This window comes from Octopus bimaculoides, chromosome 2 (assembly GCF_046866305.1).
Source record: "Octopus bimaculoides isolate indiv1 chromosome 2, ASM4686630v1, whole genome shotgun sequence".
In the NCBI taxonomy this organism is placed as follows: Eukaryota; Metazoa; Mollusca; class Cephalopoda; order Octopoda; family Octopodidae; genus Octopus; species Octopus bimaculoides.
In genome coordinates this window covers 1,467,501-1,480,000 of record NC_142929.1, presented here as the reverse complement: position 1 = coordinate 1,480,000, position 12,500 = coordinate 1,467,501, and the positions used below count along the sequence as shown (strand labels likewise).

The following is a 12,500-nucleotide window of genomic DNA, read 5'->3' as shown; positions in this document are numbered from 1 at the left end:
CTTTGCGCAATATGGCTCTCGAATGAGGTTAAAGAATTTTCTAGAAGCAATTCTTTTCTTAATTCTCAAATTTGGTAAATAATTCAAAAAGAAAGGAAGAAACATCTCTAAACAAATAGATTAATTAATGTTCATGTCAAGAATAATGGTTTCAAACGTGTCTCCTTTGCCTTCTTCAATTATATAGCTTCATATTTCTGTCATAATTTCAGCAGTTAATTTGTAAAAGCATAACTAACAATTGTTTATTAATTGTTCTTCTCAAGGTGTCAAATTATTAACAATTCACACATAAACAATATACAGGTAAAACTACACTAAGTCCATCTGTGACCATCATTCATCTTCTCATAGCTGTTTTCTTTATATCTTAATTCCCTCTGAAAATCAACCATTCGACACTTTGCTTACAAATTACACTAGTAATAGGATTTCAGTGCTTCCTCTTTCACTTTTTTTCACAATGTTTCTCTATTGTAATAGAAATCCATTTATATGAACCAGTATTCACAGGCTATAAACACTGATCTCTATATTGGTTACATTCTTTCGGTCACTTCATCTTAAAGTTTTTTCCCTGATACTCTCACATTGTTGATATTCAGCACATGGAAACATGACGAATAATTCCAATTAAGGATTCTCTCAATGCTCTCCTGACATGCTAAAATAGCTGCCAGTTCGCTCGCTCACACTCCTCTTTCTAACATACCTGAGAAAGCAATAATCAGAACGACAATAGTTTTCAAATAGGTCGGTCCAATCAAAGTACGCAGTTGTAAACAAAAACGTTAAAAAGGGAGACCACCTCCCGCTGTGGGATGAAGTTAAAATAATAGACAGAGGACACCACTGGAAAATACGAAAACTAAAAGGAGCAGCAAATATACTAGGACGCAACAACCTCCTAAGCAGACCGAGTGCAGATACGAATAGTATATGGGAACCGGTATTAAGGAAGGATAGGAAAATATTAGATTTATAAGCCCTAAAATTCACTCCATAATTGCATATGGCGTAGTGGTTAAGAGCGCGGGCTACTAACCTCAAGATTCCGAGTTCGATTCCAGACAGTGACCTGAATAATAATGATAATAATAATAAGAAGAAGAATAACAGCAACAACAACATCGAAAAACACCTTAGGAACGAGAACCCAGGTTCGCAATTTTCCCAAGACACCTGATGAAGGCTGGAGGGTATATCAGCAGAAACGTTGTGTTAACAACAAACAAGATGAGGACAAATATACGTCAAATGTAAATAATGTACATAATTTCACATCTCTTAAATATAGAACTGAAAAACGTTAAATGTCTAATGAAGCAGGTAATTAGGAGTTTAAAGGAAACTTATATTAATTACTACTTCATTATATTTATCATCTCTCAGAATAATTTTGTGTGAGTGATTTTCGTCACACATTACATTCAATGTGATACTTCTCTTATTGTATATATAGTTTACTGAGTACTTTTGTTAAGATGACAGATTTTGATTTCAGGAATTTATGTCTACTATTGCAAACAGGTAAAGTCCCCATGCTGAGAATTTCTCGTTGCTTCAGGATGTATGTGCCTGTACGAGTGTGTTAAAATAAGATACACATGGATATATTGAGAGACAGGGAAATTCACACTAAAGAAGAAAAATATTTTACTAGATACATGATATTTTCATTTACCAACATACATAGACGGCTTTGTGTGTGTGTGTGTGTGTGTGTGTGTGTGTGTGTGTGTGTGTGTGTGTGTGTCTGTGTCTGTGTGTGTGTGTGTGTACGTAACCTGTATAGCAGATGTATAGACAGAGCTAATTTAACTATTTCTCCGGAGAGTGGAACAACTATAAACAACATTAATCTAATTTCTAACCTTATTGAGTTCTCATCAGTGCTATCTACATCAATTTTACCAATCCATATGCATGTATACATATATGTATGTTTGTGTAGGTATATATATATATATATATATATATACATATATATATATATGCATACATGCACATATATACTTGTATATATGTATGTATATACTTGTATATATATATATATGTATATATATATATATGTATATATATATATATGTATATATATATATATATATACATATATATATATATATATATATATATATATATATATATATATATATATATATATATATATATATATATATATACATACACACAGTCACGAGCTACTATTAATTTCATTCGATGGAAACAGTTCAGACAGCATTTTTAACAAGTCTGGTGCCTTCATGTAATCCTCGGGGTGTGAAGGCACCAGACGTGTTAAAAGTGCTGTCTGAGCCGTTTTCATTGCATGAAACTAATAGTAGATATATATATTGTGTTTATTAAATGATATTTATCCCTCATCACATAGAGGTACTTTTTTATGGATCTTAGCATCACGGGTTATATATATATATATACCTTTTATAAGTAATATTCTAAAAGAAATATTCTAAAAGAATATATAACTGAACTTATGTTGAGTGCTCAATTATCTTGAGCAAATAAACGTGTATATATGTGTTTTTATATCATTAATAAATTCGTAGAACTCATCAATATATTCAGGAAAACAATGTTTAATATTTTGAAAGATATACATCCAACATAACATGGTAACATAATAAATTTAAAAGTTTAAAACATAAATATACGGAATATAAATATGAATACATATAAAAATCTAAAAATAGATATATATATGTTTAAATATATATGCGTATAAAAATTTATGTATAAAAATTTATGTATAAATATATTATTCCTGAATATATTATTGATGAGTTCTACGAATTTATTAATGATATAAAAACACACACACATATATATATATATATATATATATATATATATATATATATATATATATATATATATGTACGTACGTACGTATGTATGTATGTATGTATGTATGTATGTATGTATGTATGTATGTATGTAAGTATGTGTGTATGTACCGAGCCTGCAATGATAGAGAGGCAATTTGGTCTCAATTGTGCTTGAAATCAGAAGGGAAATTATGATAGCTAAAGAATTCTCATCTCATGAAACCTACATAAAAATGTATTTTCGCATAATGCAGTGGGAATGAATTTTGAGTAACCGTTAACATAATTTACTTGAAGGTATGGATGAAGTAAGTTTAGTCTTAACCTCCCCCATTCTTACAAACACCAATTAGATAGTTAACTCGCTTTGTGATCATGAGTACACCAAACCTTACGTGTGTGTATGCTCACATTTTCGCGGATGCTTGTATGAGCGAGTGTACTCGTACCATACAGCTTGCTCGAGGGCTTTTATACATCCATGTTTGTTAACAGTTATTTTTAATACTTTTCTCGCTGGATTACGTGTTTGTTTCTCTTTTTCCCCTTTGTAATTTTAGTTTTGATCTTCTATATAAATGAAGATATTTCCTCCGTCTGGCTGTTTTTCTTTCTACAAAACGAGAAGTTACATTGCGGAACTGTTATTTTAACGAGTTGTATCTATCACCTGACGAGATACATCTGCACCACCGGATGCTCCTGAACCAGTTGTTGAGTATCCCAGCCATGAGGAATCAACGCTAGATGCATCGAAACAACTGTCGCGATTAATAATAAATTCTCGTACATTCCATCTTCTGTTTTTCATTTGCCCTATATACATATATATATATATATATATATATATATATATATATATATATATATATATATATATTCATTATATTAAGCCCGTTCCGTGGTAAACACTTTGGATAGCCAGCTTTTTGCATGCTGTGTTACGCTATTTTAATCCTGCTGATTCTTCTATGTGTATAATTGTAATACATGAACATCTTTTTATGACTTGGGCGACTTAATGAATTGTTTAATTACTTGCTTGGTGCTGTGGAATTATTATATGCAGTCTTCCGTAAATTAACCAATAACTCATCCCAGTAACATTGCTACAACACGCGCCACAGCTACAAAAGTATGTTTTTAGAAATTAGTACTTTGCATCTAGAAATATCTTTCATCTTCTTTCAAGATGAACTGAGACTCCAAGGACCAAATATTAACCAAAATAAGTAGTTGGATCTCACTACCCAATATCGGAACATGAATTTATTAGGTAAGACTACAAAATCGTGAGCTCGGCAAAAATATAAAAAACAACCTAAAAACATAGCAATCGACGGAATAGTAATACAACTTATACACAGAGGTGAAAATTGTTATTATGTTTGACAATATGAGAAGACGCTGAGATTGATCGATCAATTAATTACAGAGTAAGAAATGAATAGCTGAAGAGATTGAAAAAAATAGTCATATCGTATCTTGATACATGCATTTGGTCTCCTGAACTGGCTTATAAACAACCTGTTCAACGTTATGAGAAACTACAGAATGTGACAGGATAATTCAACGTGAATTGGATTATGAACAAATTATATTCCTACGCAAAGCAGTCAGTGCTCGTATTCAATCTGTTGTACAAACAAATGGGATGAGGAAAGTAACATTGAACCAACTTCCCTAGCTGCACATAATTTTGCACATCGCGTACCGGAAGTTTGTAAACACAAAAATATAGTTTTTCTTTGTTTTTTTTTACGGCAAAGCTTTATTCTCTCCAGCGCGCTACATCATTTACACAATGTGGGAAAGAAACCATCAGCATTGTCCAAAGGACCTTATACGCCCCCTATGCAATTAAGGTTCACGACGCATAAATTCACTATCAGACAAAAAATTATTTTCCTCAACAAGGCCTGCCCTGTTTAACATTATCTCAAAACAAATCAAAGAAGATAAAGATTCCCGTCACCTTCAAACGAAACCTGGACAAATTTGTTCAAGGGACACCAGTTAAACCACATATACGTGGATACATCTCAGTCAACAATAACTCCCTGCCTGAATGGGCCATGATACCACAAAACATATCTTCAAAATGACTTAACAGATCCTATCAGGTGGTCCTATTGAGTTAGACATGGTCTGCACCAATCTTTGGCCGAATCATATCTATTTTTTTTCTTTCTTATCTTAGTAATTGAAATTTATTTCTTAATTTTTATTTCCACTTTTATTTGTGCCGATGTAGTCTGTTCTAACAAAGGTTTATTGATTTTCAGTTCTGCCTCTAAGTTCGGTTTTCTTCCGTTCTGATAATGCTGAGTTGGAAACCGATTATTGTGAAGCCCATAATCTTCACACATGCATCAACTAGGTATGGAAACCATGTCTCAATGTTTGCCTTAAGTCTCACTCTAAGGTGCACTATGTTTTTCTCTTAATGTATAATTGATAAACGTGATAAACTAAATACCGTTTCCATCCTCAACTCATATCCTATTTTAATAATATTTTTATGCAGTTCGGAAGAAACATCATTCGTATAATTTTTCCTTACCTATAAGCTTCACAAACGTCTGGAGAATTCCATTGTCGTGTTATTGAATAAATTTTTCTTGCATTCGCACGAGAAGCAATAACAGACCAGACCGAATCGGTGTCAGCAAGAGATAGTCTGTTTGGCAATATATGATGATATCTAATTTCCAATATCTTTTTTATATACAATTTGATAATATATTTTAAACTTTATTTAAAATTCCGTTAAATCAATGTTTATTTTATCAGTATTTTCCTTCCAATTTAAACTTTTCTCTGTAGTTCAGTGTTTCTTTTAATTGTTTCTATAAAGTATATCAATAGCTCATAAGTTTAGAGGTTTCGATCAGCACAATAGTCATAATATCAATACTGACTTTCTTCGATTTTACTTGACAGCTAACTATGAGATCATGAAGTGCGTGCGTGATTTTATTTCTATAACAGTCTCAGGCTGATTCTGCGAAGATGACTTGAGGTGTTTTTCATAAATCTTATCTAGCGAATGATTCACAAAATCATTTAATAAAAGACAAAATCTGTAACTTCATATAATGTCATGAACTTAGAAGCACATCACCTTCTAAATAACAAACTATGTGTCTCCGTTACATCTCATGATTCGACATTTCTATTTTCCTTTAATGTCTGTCATAGGTGACTGGAAAGTCTTTGAATTTCCTGCCATATGTTTCACTTTGATCTTGTTTCACTAACATACAAGAAACTGTTTCTTTTCAATCGTTTATTCCCTTATGCAGTCTGTTAGGATTTTCGATAGGGGTCTTACAATTGTTCTACTTGAAAGCAATATCGCTATAACAAAATGCATTGAAAGCCGGTTGCATTCTAGCGAACGTAGCACATATGAAAAAGGATATCATATAAAAATACAGATGCTTCTTTTAAATGTGCTAGAAGACATATTTTCATTCATAACTTTTATTGATTCTTTGGTTGTGACAGCTGTTCCTATTTTTCGTATAGTGTATGAAAGAAAAAAAAAGAGTCACAATGGGATTTTCATGTTTGCTTATTGACTAAAGTTCTATAGTTGGCAGCAACACATATAACAAATTTCTAATTTTCTGTTCAGTTTTCTTTTTACACTATTAGCGCATTGTATCATTTAACACAGAAATAAAATGAATTTGAATGCAGGTTAAAGAAAATAGCAGCTGTTTTACATAAACATAATTATTAATTTTTCTGAATTCAGTATAAGATAATGAACATTAGCAAGATAATTCTACGAGACAACACTTCTTGGCTTAGCATCCTGTATTTTAAGACTTGTACCGTTAATATTTAAAACTTTTATTAGCATGCGCTTCAATATCATTTTACATTATATAGTGCTTTTACGTGGTAAATGTATGTAACAGACAAAATCAGGGACATACAAGAAGTAACATCCAAGAATCCCTCAAATCAAACATTGATAGTTTCGTAAGATGGAACCACCACTCCGTTTCTATATATATATAATTTATTTTATTTACACACTGTGTTTTCATGGTATTTATGTAGAAACAATGTCTGTCCTATCAACAGCCAATTTGGAAGTGCATTATTATTGCTTACAAATATTGACACAAGACCAACAATTTCGGGGGAGCGGGGTTAAGTCGATTACGTCGACCCGTGTTTAATTGGTACTTATTTTATCGACCCCAAAAGGATGAAAGATGAAGTCGACCTGAGCGGAGTTTGAACTCAGGGCGTGAAAACGGACGAAAGGCCGATAAGCATTTTGCCCGGCATGATAACACGATTCTATCAGCTCGCCGCCCTGAAGCGCACTACTAATGACAAAGGAAATTATACATAATTAATAAGTGTTCAATTATAATCAAACATTTTGAGGAATGGGATACGTAGATATAAAGTATCAACGAAATTAACAGGGGGACTCGCTCAAACTGCATCAAAACGATTATCCTATTTAGTAAAACTGCCAAATATGTTTTTCAGCATGCGTGTATTGGACAAGTTTTTTGGATAGGCATCCAACACGACATTTTTCATTAGTTATAAAATTTGTTGAAATATTTCTCTATTTAACCGACTTTTCTTCATACCAACCGACACGTTGACGACATATATTCCTCTGCTGAAGCTAATTGCCTTCTTTTTGGCTGAAAGCAAAACTCACGAACTTCAAATTTTCCTTTCCTCTGTTTCCCTTTTTTTTTTTTCAAGACAATCATTAACTACGCCTTACTCAAAACGAAAATAATATACAAAAATAAAAAAAGATGCATAATTTACACTTAAACTGCAAATGCGATTGCTTTAGAGTAAGAGCTTGTTGCACGATTAAAGAAGGTAGTGAATATCACTATAAAATAAAGCCTTGATTTTGATTTTGATTTAGGTATAAAATGACATTTTTTAAATCTGAGGTTGACATGAAAATTCATGAATAATTCATAAATCGCTACCTGGTTTATATTACTTGAATACATCTTAGTATAAAGATGCTAATATAATACATCGTTGACCATAATATTTCATTTGCTATCGAATTTCGTCAATCAAAATCATACCTTCGTAGCTGCTATATTTCATTTCACCTTCTTCGTAATTCCCCATTACGACACGCATACAATGACGGCCACAAGTAAACTGAAATGATTTCAATCGGACGTTATTTCATTTGTGTCACATCTTTAGTTTCTATGCAGAAGATTTCCTTCATCATTCATTAAAACCTATTTCTTCGAGTGTGTTCGATGCTTCTGTATACTAAAAGATGAGATGATTGAGTTTTCCTTTTTCTTAGAACTTTAGAACGAGAAGTAGAATTGCACGTACTTAAATTTGCACTCTCAGAACTTTTTGGCTGCACATTATTTTTTATGTTTCTTTATGTCTAGTATTCTTTATTATCTTTATTATTCTTTATGTTTGGTAAATGTTTGTTGTTTCGTTTCTTCGTTATTGAAACAGTTAAACTGAAACTGTGTTTCCATTATCTTTCACTAATACACGTATACTGTATGCTTATGGATTAAGATATATGTTTAGCATGCAGTATTTGTTTTCTATGGCTATCAGTATCATGACATTGCTGAGTTTGTATCAATATGGCTCTTCTTTTGCCTCTTGCATTCATATTTATGGTAAACTATATTTTGTCGCAAACATTTCCTCTTAATGGAGATGAACCCAAGTACTCGCATTCATCACATATACTTTAGTCCTTCCATCAGCTTATCCATTAGGTTAAATAAGGAAGGATGCTGTTTTCACCAAACGGCCAAAGAGAAAGGTTACTATACTTTCAAGTTTGGCCTTCCTTGAAAGAATATATCATGAATACAAATATAAATGTGGAAGACATTTTACTTAAAGAAGAAAATTTGTAGGTGTTCACACATTTATATTGAACAATGATACTGGAAATAGAGCAGACTCTAGTAATCCCGTTTGCATCTTAAAAACCACTGTTAATATATTACACGTGGTGAAATAGCTTAATAACAGATTTTAGCTTCGCACACTGAAAGCTCCTCGAAAAAATTGGTATTGTTGTTTATGCCAAACTTGATATAGGCGACAGAATGCATTATTTATGTGCATGAGTCAGGCTTCTGGAGTGGTTCATTACAAATGTGATCTGTAAGTACATACACTTCAAAAAAATCAATTTTCCTGTATACGACATTATCCAAACAAAATATAATTCTTTATCCAAGCAAACAATAATTCTTAAAGTAGCATGCATTAAATTCTTTTAAGCAATACACTGAACAATAACTGTGAAATCCTTATTGTGGAATTTCATACACACACACACATGTACACACACATACACGCACACGTATGCATACACACGCACACATACATACAGACAGACAAACAGACAGACAAACAGGCAGACAACCAGGCAGACAAACATATAGACAGAGTTATAGACGGATAGATAGATAGATAGATAGATAGATAGATAGATAGATAGATAGATAGATAGATCAACAGTGTGCCATTTTTTTAAATATCTTTGATATAAATATATCATCATAATACGTTATTCAAAAGAAAGCTAAATATATAAAAAATCTATTCTCAAATATTTCCTTAGTTGTATAACATCATCACAACATGTATAGAATTTACAGCAAAAAATTAGCCTTGAATTCCATTGAATATTCACCAAGTATGAACTATAATCGGAGAATGATTGGTTAGAGTAAACAGCTGTTGGTTTCCAAATCCAAGTGCAAATTAACATAAACTTCACAACTGGGTGAAGGTTGAATATGCTCTAATTTCATTAGGTTAGTTTCGGAGTCAACTGTGTAATGAGAAGACTAAATGCAATATTTTGGTTAATCTACTTAATTTATAGTCACATATAAAAATACAACAAACTAAATGGAAGTTGAAATGTCAGACCAAAACAAAAGTTATGTCACCAAAGCAACAGATATCGAATATTATCCACAATATATTAAGCAATACCAAACTTTCTCACAACAACATATATTTGCACTTGTTTGGTTACAGCCATATTATATGACTAATGATTATTTCACTGACTCTGAAATTAAAATAAAGTGAAGATGACCATAACAGTAATGGATGGCATAATGTGAACATATAGGAAGTAAAAGATCAAGGCTTTCGGTATAGCACATTAATACATCTGTCATTTTGTCACCCTAATAATATCATACACACATTACAAAAATGGTTACTCAAACAGGATATCAATATTTGCTTTACATCTTCAATAATTACGGTTTTTAACCTAAATGAAAGCACATATCGATACATAACAACAATATCCTCCAGTATTTTAAAGTCCATTTTACATTCGTACAGAGAGTACGAAATCATTTATCCATCTGTTCAAATCTTTTGGAATAGTTCATAATCCACTTATAACTATAGGGATACATTTTACTCACACTTTCCATAGTCTTTGTAACTCAATGGCTAGCATTTGCTACTTTGCTATTTTCTCTAAACCTCTCATATTGACTTTCTCATCATTGGCACTTTTTATTCTCCTTGTCTACTACTACTAAATCCGAATTTCTAGCTTCTATTACTCTGCCACTCTAAATGTTAAAAGCTCACATCTTTTATCTCTTACTTTCTAGCACTTTATTACATTCATATTCATATCACTTGCCAGTATAATCAAGTCTTAGCTTTCTACATGACTCTTTGTGGAGTATTCTCCCTAGATTGTCATAATTTTCCCCCGTATTCTTTCTGTACTAGCGTACTACATTCACTAACTATGTGAGTAACACTTTCCTCTTTTGATTTACACAGCCTACATTGGAAATCTATTTAATTTTTGTCTACCTTGGCTTCTATCGAATTAGTCCTCAATGCCTGATCATGTGATACTACTAACAAATTTTGTGTTTTTCTTTTCAGCCTTCCTTCTGCAACCACAACCATGTCTTACTATTACTATTTTCTGCCACTATCTTTGGAAATCTACCGTGACAAGATATTTTAGTCCTGGAACCATCATATATTAAATAGACTGACAAATGTAGTTGGTTTGATCACTGGCAGACTTAATTACCGATTGGGAGCATTTCACATTCTAAAGTCTAAAAAGATATCTAAATTTATATATATTATTCAATAAATAAATGTGAATTATTCTAAAATTACTCAGTTTTATCCCGTTGTCGATGCATAAGGTAATCATTTTTATTGTTATTTTTGGTATTCTTTTAGAATAATAAGATACCTTAAACATAACTCATCTTGGAAAAAAAAGCGTCCAAATGTTACTTTCTGTATTTTCCCATGTTTGCATTCGAGCGTAAGCAGAGATAAATATTACTTGGTTTGTTACAGGAGAATTTACAAACGATCAACTGTAAGCTGTTATCTTAAGGTTAACACCGAACTTATAGTTATTCCGGCAATTTACTTCTTGTTTGTCAGTCATCATCGTAAGATATACGGTTTTGTAATGAAAAATAACATGGCACACTGTGTCTAAACAAATATTATTCCGATATGAATTAGAATTCGATATTTTAAACTAATGAAATGCTGTTTCATTACACGTCGTCTTTCCCGCATCAAGTAGATCAGTTTCATGTAACACTTCAAATTTTACTAATGTATCTACCAACAAACGATGTGTGTGGATATGTTGTAGTATTAAAATATGACGTGTTTTGCCTTAGAATTGGTTTCATACATTTTTGTGGTTTCTGAGTTTTATCTGATATTCATCATATGTTCTTTTACTTCTTGCTTCAGTCATTAGACGACGGCCATGCTGGGGTACCACTTTCAACAACTTTAGTCGAACGAATCGACCCCGGCACTTTTTTTAAAGCCTGATACTTATTCTATCAGTATATTTTGCCGAAGCGCTTAGTTGCGGGAACATAAACACATCAATACCGGTCGTCATGCACACATATATATGTAAATATGTATACGACGGGCTTCTTTCAGTTTCGGTCTTCCAAATTCATTCACAAGCGTTAGGTTGGTCCGAGGCCATAGTAAAACACTCTTGGTCAAGTTGCCACGCAGTGGGACTGAACCCAGAACCACGTGGTTAGGAAGCAAACTTCTTACCATACAACCACTTATATATACGTGGAAAATATTTCTCTGATAACTGGATTGTTATCCTGAATGAAACTAGTCTCACAACGGTGATATCTTCTGCAATTTTTTCGCAGGGTTATCTCTGATTATACGGTTTATTGTAACAATTTACTTCTCTATCAACAGTGAGATCAATCACACCTCCTAAATCAATTAGCTTCATTGTCGCTACTTTGTAAATTGATATAAGTATCAGGTCAATCGATGTTTTAATATCTAAGACAAAAATTTATTACATGCTTGTATTTTCATATCTGTGTTTGATATAATATCATAATATATTCAATTTCCGTTGGGCGCTAAGCTTCCAGCAAGACGAAGAACACTTCTCTAAACCGTACATCTACAATCATTCCAGATAAAACCAAAATATAGAGAGGTAAGAGTTCTAAAAAGCAAATTTATTCTGGCATAAATCAAGAAGGTAACGTATAGGCGGCAAGTCAAAGACCTAAGTTTCAAGAATGTCGTTGCATCAGAGAATTTTGAAGATATTGTAAG

General features: G+C 32.3%; 1 long non-coding RNA gene across 7 annotated transcripts in view; it reads left to right on the top strand.

Annotated features, from left to right (window-relative positions):
- Window positions 1-12,500, top strand: part of LOC128250374 (uncharacterized) — a 144,384-nt gene that overhangs the window by 89,968 nt on the left and 41,916 nt on the right. For 3 of the 7 annotated variants that reach the window (XR_008266419.1, XR_008266414.1, XR_008266413.2), the window contains exons 2-3: window positions 5,135-5,229; window positions 10,791-11,035. The exons of 2 other annotated variants lie outside the window; for them this stretch is intronic. This is a non-coding gene — a long non-coding RNA (uncharacterized LOC128250374). 2 more of the 7 variants (XR_008266416.1, XR_008266421.2) reach the window with 2 other exon arrangements.